Below are 13,438 nucleotides of genomic sequence, written 5' to 3' on the forward strand. Positions count from 1 at the left end.
TATATATATATATATATATATATATATATATATATAGTTATATAATGAAGGCAGACTTCACTGCCAGTTCACTTCACTGTTCACACACACACAGCTCCATTGCAGGCTATCAAGTCCCCACTTGTATAGATAGAGATCGTTCAGAGTTTCAGGTCCCCACTTGGCATGTTTTTTTAAAAATAAAAAAATGCATATTTGAAGTTATATTATGAAAAAAGAGCTTAAAAGAAAATTTTGTATGTCATTTTTGTTTCTTCAAAATTACCAGAAACACTAGTCCCCTCTTGGCCAGTGTAGAGCGATAGTCCCCTGTTAGTGATATAGACGTGTATGTGTGTGTGTGTGTGTGTGTGTGTGTGTGTGTGTGTGTGTGTGTGTGTGTGTGTGTGTGTGTGTGTGTGTGTGTGTGTGTGTGTGTGTGTGTGTGTGTGTACCTGAGGGCTCTGCTGGTAGGAACTCCCAGAAAGTGCATGGCTTCACTGCACAGGAACTCCCTCACAGAGGAGCGAATCACAGCCCGTCCATCACCAGACCTGCACACAAAACATCATGTACAGTAAACAGCATAACCATTACACTCCTGCCAGACAGAGAATCACACACTATAGCCCTATTCGCACTGGATTAGTATTATCTGGGGACCTCGTGTGATTTAGAAATTACCCACCCACATCTGAATTTCGTGTGGGGCATTCGCACGGGATAAACGAAGCCTGTGATTTTACTCGAAATTACTGACATATCTCCCGGATATGATGTCAACTGGCTATTGCTTGGAAATATCTTGTCGTTATTATAGGTCTGTATGATATAACATAAACAGAAGAATGTTCCTTACCGCATGCTGCTATACATGTCTGTAAGGAACATGGAACAATGTGCCGCTGCTCACCGCTCACAGCCAACATTCACTGGCAATCCTATAGCTACGATCCGCTTATTTGGGACTATTTCGGCTACAAAAAGAGGTACTTTAACTGCAGTGTTATAAAGTTGTGGATGGTTGTCTTTTTTTAAAAGTATTTTGTCTTTTATTTTTCGTGTTCGCATTTATGAGGAAAACGACCGCTCTGAACGCAGCACTAAAAGACTGCTTTAAAACTTTCACAGATACCTAAAACAGAAAGCACAAAGCCTTTCTTTAAAACGAATTTCGTTTTGTATTAATTGTATCTTAATTTTAATCAGTGTTTTATTATCCAATTTCCTGGATTTAATAAGTAAGAAGTAGCCTACATATAGATATTCAAGACACGGAGGGCGCCAGCGCCTCAACTGAACAGCGCTATCATCCATGAACCGAAACTCAGCGTATAAGGTAGCCTACTCTCCTCACACACGTAACAAAAAAAAAAAAAAAAAAATATATATATATATATATATATATAATCTACAGAAATCTCTACTTTTAAACAAAACCATTCAAAACAAAATAAAATTAAATGTGCATTTCTCTCCAGCGCGTTCACTAGGATACTGCGAAGATCGTGAGTCAGTAGCCTATCGTCATCTTTGCAGCCGACACAGAAAACACTTGTTTATTAATAAACAATTAAAATGTTTCATTGCAATAGTTTACATATTCAGAATCATTACTTTTGCTGGTTCTTAGTGACAGCTTTTAGGTGCCGTTTACATGAACGCGTCACTGCATCAGCACCAGAGAGAGAGAGAGAGATTTCATTTACTTATTTTTAGGAATTATAGCCTAATGAACAAACAAATAGGCTATATTAAGAGCGCCGCCAAGTTGTATTGCGTAGAACGTTCACCAAATTCTTACAGAAATATGTTCTAAATATTGCAATGTTTTTTTTTTCCAATATCGTGCAGCCCTAGTGTAGGCTAGCCATGACCCCGCACCCAAATACTATCAAAACACTCCAACGCAATCTCCATTCTTCGCGAAAGATGGATAAACAAAATAAATAAAAAAAAATAAAAAAAACATTGACAAAATTATAAATGACCCGCCAAATCACAGAGATGCCGATTCGCACGGGACTAATATTATCACAGGACCTCGGTGTTCGGCGAAATATGGTAGGTCATTTGCGGGGGAATTTTTACTTTACAAATTACAGACATGGCCGATTCGCACGGGATTAAGATCACAGACAATCTCCGCGATTATTACAAACTAGAGGTCACTAATACTTATCCCGTGCGAATAGGGCTTATGAGTCATAATGTAAGATCATTTACCACTAAATATATCTCAGAATTACTTAAAAAGCATATCAAAAATATTGAGCAGCAGAAACTGATATTCACCTTGAGTACGGTGTCTTTCCTGAGCCTTTCAACTGGACTTCCCATCTTTCACCCTTTCTGGATAAAAGAGAGATTGTATACCGCTCTAACGGTTAACACTTGTCAGTTCTAAACTGAGAGATGTCATTGTTCAGACGCATGTTTAAGCATTAAGTGAGAATTAGTCTGCGTACAGACAGGAGGTGGAGCAGCTGGCTCTTTGGTGCAGTTATAACAACCTGGAGCTGAACACGCTCAAAACAGTGGAGATGATCGTGGACTTCAGGAGAAACCCCCCTGCACTCCCTTCACTCACCATCATGGACAGCACTGTGACTGCAGTAGAGTCATTCAGGTTCCTGGGCACCACCATCTCTCAGGATCTGAAGTGGGACACTCACATAGACTCTATTGTGAAGAAAGCCCAACAGAGACTGTACTTCCTGCGTCAGCTGAGGAAATTCAACCTGCCACAGGAGCTGCTCGTACAGTTCTACTCAGCTGTCATCCAGTCCATCCTCTGCACTTCCATCACCGTCTGGTTCGGCTCTGCTACCAAAACCGACCTCCGTAGACTACAGCGGATAGTTCGGACTGCTGAGCGAATCACTGGCACTACCCTTCCCACACTCAAAGTACTGCACTCATCCAGAGTGAGTAAAAGGGCTCGCAAAATCACTCTGGACCCGTCACACCCAGCACACTTTCTGTTTGAACTGTTACCGTCTGGTCGACGCTACAGAGCACCGAGCACAAAAACAACCAGACACAGGAAAAGTTTCTTTCCCCAGGCCATCTACCTCATGAACACTTAAATGTTCCGCTACTGTGGAACAAACATGTGCAATACTTCCCTCAGACATTTCATTATAGCACCTTATAACTTTATATATATTTATAATTTATAATCTTTTTATTTTTATTTTATTTTTATTTTTTCTATTTTTTATTTATACCTATGTTACTTGTCTTGTCACTTTATATTGTATGTGTACTGGAAGCTACTGTCACCAAGACAAATTCCTCGTATGCGCAAGCATACTTGGCAATAAAGCTCTTTCTGATTCTGATTCTGATTCTGATTAGATTTTAAAAATGCCAGAATCATCTATTTGCTGAAAAACCAGTAAGTATAGATCAAACATTCCATTCTTTAATCTTAAACAACATTATGGGAAAGTTGACATGCATTACAACAGAAAAGTCACATCTGACAATAACAACTGATGATTTGTGTTGAACGCTGATGGAAAAGGATGATTTTACCTGTTTGTGTATTCACCCAACAAATGTGCTCTTCCATCCCCCAGCTGTCCGGCCCAATAACCAAACTATAATAATAATAACACATGGTTGACATGTTTGCTCTGGTTGTCTTACGCCATCGCTGTCGGGTTTGAAGTGACGGTCAGTTTTACCTGATGGCCCCCGTATCTGTGTGCCAGTGGAACAGAGCCAGGAAACAGTTTCCCACCACTGACACAACGGACAAACTCTTCATTCTGAATCACAGACTCATTCAGATCCAAAATATTCCTCAACACATCCTGAAATACACAAAAGAGCCTGAATATATGCAGAAACAACATTTACACAAAAGTACTGTGGTGGTACCATGGTCCAGTTTTGTTTTAAAGCAGTTTTCTCAGACTGTGATCCTCAGACCACTGGTGGTTCTGTAAAGAGTCCAAGTGGCCCACGAGTTCATTGGCTGATTAAAAGCTTTATGACTGAATAAATAAATAAAAGTATAACTGACAAAAAAAAAAAAAAAAAAAAATGAATGAACTGAATTAATTAACTCAATACAATAAATGAACTGTTTGTGACTAAATAAATGTATGATAAAGTGTTTCTATTGGTATGTAAGTGTTTGGTCCAATTTTGAAGCTAGCATTATATAATATCTATATATATAATAGAGTATAATAGCTAAAAAATAATTTGCCCACAACCTAAAGTAGACATTTATTTGAGGAGTTGGGTGGTTCAAATTTATTTATTTTTTTAAGTGATCTGCTTCACCCTTGTAAAAAATAAGTGTTAAAAATAAAAATGGAAAACTATGTTTCTTTTAAAAAAGTTATTGCAGATAATACAAAATTAATGAAATAAAAAGCCACTTAACGAGTATACTTTCATGACCGTTTCTTACAAACTATAATAAATGTTCATTTAATTTCAGTTAACATGATGCAATTAAGTGTCCGAAACATTATATTCAGTTTGCACCAAAGTATATTCTTTTAAAGTAGCCTATATTATTTTCATATAATTTCTCTTTTTAAAAGTATGATGAAGTGTACTTCTTTGTAACAACAGCCTGAATAAGTTCAAAATTATGCTGACGACGACAATGTTATTGGTGGTGATGATGATGATTAATTTATTACTATTTTAAAATGTGGACAAGAAAAATGATAAAGAATGGGTGGGTGTGACCAAACTTTTGACTGGTGGTTAGATGGCACTAGCTCCATTGTATTTTTCTGTTTCATAAATTATACACAGTTACTGCAACAATATCCCCAGGTTTGACTGCAGTGAAGCACAAGTTCTCTGTAAATGATGATGAGTGGATGGGTTTATTGACCTGTGACACAGCAGCCAGTGTCAGGGGCTCTTTCAGAGGAGAGGGCTGAGACTCTGAAAACACACTTCTCTTCACAGTACGAATAACATTACCATCAACCTCATCAAGAGGCAGAGCATCTGTAAAACACACAGAAGTGATTAAAACATATCAACGTGTAAAATAGCATGTTGGCACTCATATCTGTATCTTACCTAGTAGTTTATGTGATAATGCCAGTGGTATTTCTCCACAGTGTTTCACATTGCTATAAAAGTGACTCTTATCGAACTCTCTTTCATTACAACTTTCATTCTCACAGAATTCTTGTTCGTCCCTAAATGTAGCGATGACGACGGCCGATAAAAATAAAAATAACGTGAAACCATGTTTTGTCATTACATCAAACTCACAGGCATATTTTTTTTAACTATATATGTCCTGTACTTCCTTACATCACGTAACTAGAGGAAAACATCAGAACTGTCACACAAACAATCCTTCAATGTTCCACCAGAGGGCGCTCATCGGCTCAAAAACCCGAATGCTCCATTTATGCAATATTCGGGACTTTTTTGTCTTTTTGAAAATGTATGCGCGTTATAAACCATAACCGATTCAATCTATTAATTGTATGGGTTTAGAAGCTGTCGTACTTTCTCACTATAATGATTAAATAAGCGTCTCTAGCCAATGATCAGAGACAACTGTGATTGGTCAACCTCCAATCTGTACTGTAACAAGTAACAAGTAACAGGTACCATGTGTATGGAAGCTTATGGGTAGCAATATTCAATTTGAAATGCAATATGTAAAATGGCAATGCATTTCTGTATTTAAATTTAAATTTCCCCATACATTTGTGCAACGTTTGGTGCAAAATGAAAATGAAAATTCAATTATATAATTTACATTTGCCATTTCATACAATAGTTTTAATATGTAAATTGAATACATATTTTAACACTTTATAAGTTGCAAAATTTAAATAAAAATGTATTACAGAAATGATTAGATATGTTTAACATGTTCATGCAAAAACTGTGGCAAAATTGTAATTTAAATAAAAAAATTTCTTCATTGCATTTACACTCACATTTAAGACACTTGCGATTTCCAAGCGCCACCTACTGACAGAAAGTGAATTTGCGTTTTCATTCAGTCCGTCTGCTGTTTTTGTTTTGTGCAGGTGTCTTCTAGCATAATTTCACAAAACAAAAGTCAGACCATTTTGTTTTTGCTTTAAATCTTGAAATTATACAATCTAATTTAAATAAAAAATAAATTATCATGCTACATGTGTGTAGCCTCTTTGTTTGCATCATGATTACATTTCAAATGGCTGGCAACAGATGTTATAGAGCAAATAAACAACAAATAAATTTGCTTAAAGGAAAAAATCGGCTATCGGAATTGGCCAATTTGCTTGAAAAAAATTGTTATCAGCAATAGAAAATCATAATCGGGCCACCCTAATAATAAAAAAAAAAAGAAATAAAACATTATTAACAGTCTTTTCACTGTTTTCACAGTTTTATTTTTCTAGTTTTATTAATTTGTAGTTTGTATGGTTAATATTAATGTAGGCTTATTGTCAGCGCACTAAGGTTTAAAAAAGGTAATTGGTATTATCAATGCTTATTGAGTCAATGTTTATTTTCTGTCACCCTCCAGAATGTCTGTTGCAAGCCAACCGTACAGCCGACCTGCTTTCACCCGGCTCATCTGAGTGGACAACCGCACAAACCGCCGCACAAAAACATGAAGTGTCCACAGATAAAGTTAAGATTGGGTCTTTCTAAACGACCACCATCAGTGCCCTCACTAATGTTGAGAGAACCTTTATGGCTCCAGTGGACGGTGACACCCAACTGTTTGAAACGGGTGTGGTTCTTATTATTAAAAATTACATATTGTCCATGAAATTTGCGTGTACTTTTCTTGGTCCTGCATCCAAAAAATGCAAAACTGCTCCCTTTGAGTTGCCAGAGGAGGTAGAAAGCAGAAATGGCAAAAACAGTATATATCTCCCTGAAAGGACAAATTGAAAAAGTGAGTAAATTCATCTATCTATCCTCTCAAAAATAGTATAAATTTAAGATAATCTCAGTCATAATTTTTATAGCTTTTGCATGAATAAGTGAAAGGTGACTACGGCTTTTAATACATACAGGTTGAATTATGATAATGTTTTGTGTAAAGACACATTTTATTCAGATTCACAGCCAATGCACCCACTCCCTACTGCTCCAACACTCAACAATGGGCAAGCAATTCAAAGCTGCACACTACAGCCGTAACAACACATTTAAGCGTAACAACACACTTAAGCTTAACATACACCAACAAGAGCAACACTCCAAGTCTGGTAACACAACAGTCTCAGGCCACATTTACACATAGCCGGGTATTTAGAGAAACGAATATTTCTCCCCCTCCGTTTTCAAAAATAACATCGTGCACGCAATATCGTTTTCAAAAAAAGTTGTCGTTTACATCAACCCGCATAAATACAAAGGGGCGGCAGTGTAAGGAGAAGGATAAAGCCATGCAAGCCAATCAGAATCCTCAAAATCGACAACGACGAATAGCACGAGCGACTTCCTGTTCCTTTCAAAACAATAGACATGGCGCGAGGTTCGTTCGTGTGGACAGACAGCGCGGCAAATGCAAACAGGCCAAAAGCGTTTTCACAAAAGTAAAAATGAGTACCACTTTAACAGCATCCATGATCAAATAGTAGCCAAACAAACTCATAGACAGTATGGAACAAACTCTGAACATAGGGCGCTCACATGACGTAAGCATTTTCTGGCGCATAATGTGACGTTTGAGAACCTAAAACCCCGTTTCTCCCAGTTGACACGGCAACACATAACCGGCGTTTTCAGAAATCTCCACTTTGGCCGGAGTTTTTAGAAATAATCGTTCTCTGGGATAAAAACTGCGTTTTCGTGTAAATGACAGGCCAAAACGCAGGGAAATATCTGCGTTTTCCCATCGTGTAAACGGGGCCTCAGGCTCTTGGGAGAAGAAACCTCTCCCAGTCCCAGTCCCAGTCCCAGTCCCAGTCCCAGTCCCAGTCCCAGTCCCAGTCTCTCTCTCTCCCCCCCGGCTCTGCTTAAATACTGGATCCTCTTGCCATTGATGAGGAACAGCTGGTAGGTCCCATCACCTAGATTAGGACAGGGAGGAGCACAAGAAATTGGACAAAAAAAAACAAAAAAAAAACCTTTTAATATATGTCCAAATAGAAACTGTTATTTAAAATGGTAATAATATATCACAATACTGTAGTTTATAGCCTAGGCTACTATATTTTAATCAAATAAATGCAGGCTGGGGGAGCAGCGCAAGAGACTTATTTCAAAAACATTAAAAAAATCCACCTGACACACACACACAAGTTTCAAGTTTTGAAAAATACAACAACAAACAGTAATATTGTAAAGTATAATAACAATTGAATTTATAATTAGCCTATATAGGATTATGTAATGGTTCACAAAATTCACGGTTCAATCACTGTCTGTTGTTGCATTGAGACTCTGGTAGGGCTTTATTTTGAAATTCTCGTCAGCAAAATAGAGGGAAAACAAACAATATTGACAATATTGTTTATAAAATGTTACTCACCATGTTCATTTATGGTAAATCTGACTGTTCCGTTGCGTTCGCACCACATACTTGATAATCGTGCTGTAAACATTGCCTACGCCAATAGCAGGCGCTTATAATCGTGACGTGCGCCAATGGCAGCTGCAAAGGAGAAGCAATATGGGAAATACCGACTGTTTTAAGGAATAAACGCAGAATTTTTGGTTCTTGTCGTGTTTAACACAATCTACACTCGATCGCGCGAGGATATCCATCGTGAAAAATCGCAGCTTGAATTTTTTTTTAGTTACCATCGAAGTGAAAGACAGGTCCTTTCTGTGGTATAAAAACAACGTACAACAAAACTACAACTCCCAGCAGGCAATTGGGTCCATTGGCTGCGCGCGCACACACACTCAATAAATCAATCAATGACACTTACCCATTAGAAAACGCAAATGCATACGTCCTGGGACGGTAACACCAGTCAAATTAAATCATTCAAGGAAAATACATCTTTGCAGTGCATACACAGAAGTGCCAATAATATATTTTCACTGCATTTACAATTGCAGAAATAAAGCTATGAGATCGTTATTACAATTAGAAATCAGAAAAAAAAAAAAAGAAAAAAAATTTTTTTTTTAATTTTTTTTTTATATATGTCCAAATAGAAAACTGTTATTTAAAATGGTAATAATACATCACAATACTGTAGTTTATAGCCTAGGCTACTATATTTTAATCAAATAAATGCAGGCTGGGGGAGCAGTGCAAGAGACTTATTTCAAAAACATTAAAAAAATCCACCTGACACACACACACACAAGTTTCAAGTTTTGAAAAATACAACAACAAACAGTACTTTTGAACGGTACAGTTGGTTTCATTACAACATTTACACTACATTTATTCATTTAACATAACCTTTATTGACTTAGAAAATGAAGAAAATGACAGGCTAATTAATATGTTATATGAATTTGTGTTTCAATATGTGGCATCGTCAGGTTTTCATACCTCAAATTAAAACCCAGTGATGTCTAATGGTAACAAAATAAAAACGAAACTAAGATTATGCCCTGTATCATGAAGAAAACATAGGTTTATTTTGTGTTACATGACACCTATTGGTGTTGCCTATATGAACAGTGCTAATTCAGGTTAAGAATACACTGTGACAGAGGCAAAACAATTTATTAAAATAATAATAACAACAATAACAATAATGATTATGACGACGCATGCAAAACAGAGAGAAAAGACTCAATTCTATTCGAATAATTACACAATACCACTGTTACGTTCCCAATTCATTTTCTAGGGGCAAAAGGGAAAGTAGCTTTAAAGCTAAAATGAACAGCGACAAAGAAAAGTTAACCTATCTGAGTCCCAGCACACAATACACAAAGTAAGATTTCCAATACATTTATTTACAATAAGTGATAAATACAGTGCAAAAAGAATCCTAAACAAACAGCTCCAAAAGAAAAAGAAATGAAGCCTGTTCTTCAGGAGCAGGTAAAGCCAAAACAAACAAAAGATCTCACTACCCGGTAGAAGGAACACCTAATTGACCTACAACAATCAACACAAATAAACAACAGAACTCTTACCTTACTTCCTAACTAACAAAAAACAGGAGAAAATGAGAAAAGAAAAATGGCACCCACTCCCTACTGCTCCAACACTCAACAATGGGCAAGCAATTCAAAGCTGCACACTACAGCCGTAACAACACATTTAAGCGTAACAACACACTTAAGCTTAACATACACCAACAAGAGCAACACTCCAAGTCTGGTAACACAACAGTCTCAGGCCACATTTACACATAGCCGGGTATTTAGAGAAACGAATATTTCTCCCCCTCCGTTTTCAAAAATAACATCGTGCACGCAATATCGTTTTCAAAAAAAGTTGTCGTTTACATCAACCCGCATAAATACAAAGGGGCGGCAGTGTAAGGAGAAGGATAAAGCCATGCAAGCCAATCAGAATCCTCAAAATCGGCAACGACGAATAGCACGAGCGACTTCCTGTTCCTTTCAAAACAATAGACATGGCGCGAGGTTCGTTCGTGTGGACAGACAGCGCGGCAAATGCAAACAGGCCAAAAGCGTTTTCACAAAAGTAAAAATGAGTACCACTTTAACAGCATCCATGATCAAATAGTAGCCAAACAAACTCATAGACAGTATGGAACAAACTCTGAACATAGGGCGCTCACATGACGTAAGCATTTTCTGGCGCATAATGTGACGTTTGAGAACCTAAAACCCCGTTTCTCCCAGTTGACACGGCAACACATAACCGGCGTTTTCAGAAATCTCCACTTTGGCCGGAGTTTTTAGAAATAATCGTTCTCTGGGATAAAAACTGCGTTTTCGTGTAAATGACAGGCCAAAACGCAGGGAAATATCTGCGTTTTCCCATCGTGTAAACGGGGCCTCAGGCTCTTGGGAGAAGAAACCTCTCCCAGTCCCAGTCCCAGTCCCAGTCCCAGTCCCAGTCCCAGTCCCAGTCCCAGTCTCTCTCTCTCCCCCCCGGCTCTGCTTAAATACTGGATCCTCTTGCCATTGATGAGGAACAGCTGGTAGGTCCCATCACCTAGATTAGGACAGGGAGGAGCACAAGAAATTGGACAAAAAAAAACAAAAAAAAAACCTTTTAATATATGTCCAAATAGAAACTGTTATTTAAAATGGTAATAATATATCACAATACTGTAGTTTATAGCCTAGGCTACTATATTTTAATCAAATAAATGCAGGCTGGGGGAGCAGCGCAAGAGACTTATTTCAAAAACATTAAAAAAATCCACCTGACACACACACACAAGTTTCAAGTTTTGAAAAATACAACAACAAACAGTAATATTGTAAAGTATAATAACAATTGAATTTATAATTAGCCTATATAGGATTATGTAATGGTTCACAAAATTCACGGTTCAATCACTGTCTGTTGTTGCATTGAGACTCTGGTAGGGCTTTATTTTGAAATTCTCGTCAGCAAAATAGAGGGAAAACAAACAATATTGACAATATTGTTTATAAAATGTTACTCACCATGTTCATTTATGGTAAATCTGACTGTTCCGTTGCGTTCGCACCACATACTTGATAATCGTGCTGTAAACATTGCCTACGCCAATAGCAGGCGCTTATAATCGTGACGTGCGCCAATGGCAGCTGCAAAGGAGAAGCAATATGGGAAATACCGACTGTTTTAAGGAATAAACGCAGAATTTTTGGTTCTTGTCGTGTTTAACACAATCTACACTCGATCGCGCGAGGATATCCATCGTGAAAAATCGCAGCTTGAATTTTTTTTTAGTTACCATCGAAGTGAAAGACAGGTCCTTTCTGTGGTATAAAAACAACGTACAACAAAACTACAACTCCCAGCAGGCAATTGGGTCCATTGGCTGCGCGCGCACACACACTCAATAAATCAATCAATGACACTTACCCATTAGAAAACGCAAATGCATACGTCCTGGGACGGTAACACCAGTCAAATTAAATCATTCAAGGAAAATACATCTTTGCAGTGCATACACAGAAGTGCCAATAATATATTTTCACTGCATTTACAATTGCAGAAATAAAGCTATGAGATCGTTATTACAATTAGAAATCAGAAAAAAAAAAAAAGAAAAAAAAATTTTTTTTTAATTTTTTTTTTATATATGTCCAAATAGAAAACTGTTATTTAAAATGGTAATAATACATCACAATACTGTAGTTTATAGCCTAGGCTACTATATTTTAATCAAATAAATGCAGGCTGGGGGAGCAGTGCAAGAGACTTATTTCAAAAACATTAAAAAAATCCACCTGACACACACACACACAAGTTTCAAGTTTTGAAAAATACAACAACAAACAGTACTTTTGAACGGTACAGTTGGTTTCATTACAACATTTACACTACATTTATTCATTTAACATAACCTTTATTGACTTAGAAAATGAAGAAAATGACAGGCTAATTAATATGTTATATGAATTTGTGTTTCAATATGTGGCATCGTCAGGTTTTCATACCTCAAATTAAAACCCAGTGATGTCTAATGGTAACAAAATAAAAACGAAACTAAGATTATGCCCTGTATCATGAAGAAAACATAGGTTTATTTTGTGTTACATGACACCTATTGGTGTTGCCTATATGAACAGTGCTAATTCAGGTTAAGAATACACTGTGACAGAGGCAAAACAATTTATTAAAATAATAATAACAACAATAACAATAATGATTATGACGACGCATGCAAAACAGAGAGAAAAGACTCAATTCTATTCGAATAATTACACAATACCACTGTTACGTTCCCAATTCATTTTCTAGGGGCAAAAGGGAAAGTAGCTTTAAAGCTAAAATGAACAGCGACAAAGAAAAGTTAACCTATCTGAGTCCCAGCACACAATACACAAAGTAAGATTTCCAATACATTTATTTACAATAAGTGATAAATACAGTGCAAAAAGAATCCTAAACAAACAGCTCCAAAAGAAAAAGAAATGAAGCCTGTTCTTCAGGAGCAGGTAAAGCCAAAACAAACAAAAGATCTCACTACCCGGTAGAAGGAACACCTAATTGACCTACAACAATCAACACAAATAAACAACAGAACTCTTACCTTACTTCCTAACTAACAAAAAACAGGAGAAAATGAGAAAAGAAAAATGGCACCCACTCCCTACTGCTCCAACACTCAACAATGGGCAAGCAATTCAAAGCTGCACACTACAGCCGTAACAACACATTTAAGCGTAACAACACACTTAAGCTTAACATACACCAACAAGAGCAACACTCCAAGTCTGGTAACACAACAGTCTCAGGCCACATTTACACATAGCCGGGTATTTAGAGAAACGAATATTTCTCCCCCTCCGTTTTCAAAAATAACATCGTGCACGCAATATCGTTTTCAAAAAAAGTTGTCGTTTACATCAACCCGCATAAATACAAAGGGGCGGCAGTGTAAGGAGAAGGATAAAGCCA

The 13,438-nt window shown here is 37.1% G+C and overlaps 1 long non-coding RNA gene across 1 annotated transcript; it reads right to left on the reverse strand.

The window, feature by feature from the left end:
* On the reverse strand, positions 1–3,955 carry LOC309510077. Its single transcript, XR_014210193.1, has 3 exons — positions 3,520–3,955; positions 2,275–2,331; positions 1–533 (listed from the first exon to the last, which is right to left on the reverse strand). It is a non-coding gene; the product is annotated as an uncharacterized lncRNA (long non-coding RNA).
* Between the last annotated feature and the right edge of the window lie 9,483 nt (positions 3,956–13,438).

The sequence above is a fragment of the Leuciscus leuciscus genome (assembly GCF_965113295.1).
Source record: "Leuciscus leuciscus genome assembly, contig: SUPER_11_unloc_10, whole genome shotgun sequence".
Taxonomy (NCBI): Eukaryota; Metazoa; Chordata; class Actinopteri; order Cypriniformes; family Leuciscidae; genus Leuciscus; species Leuciscus leuciscus.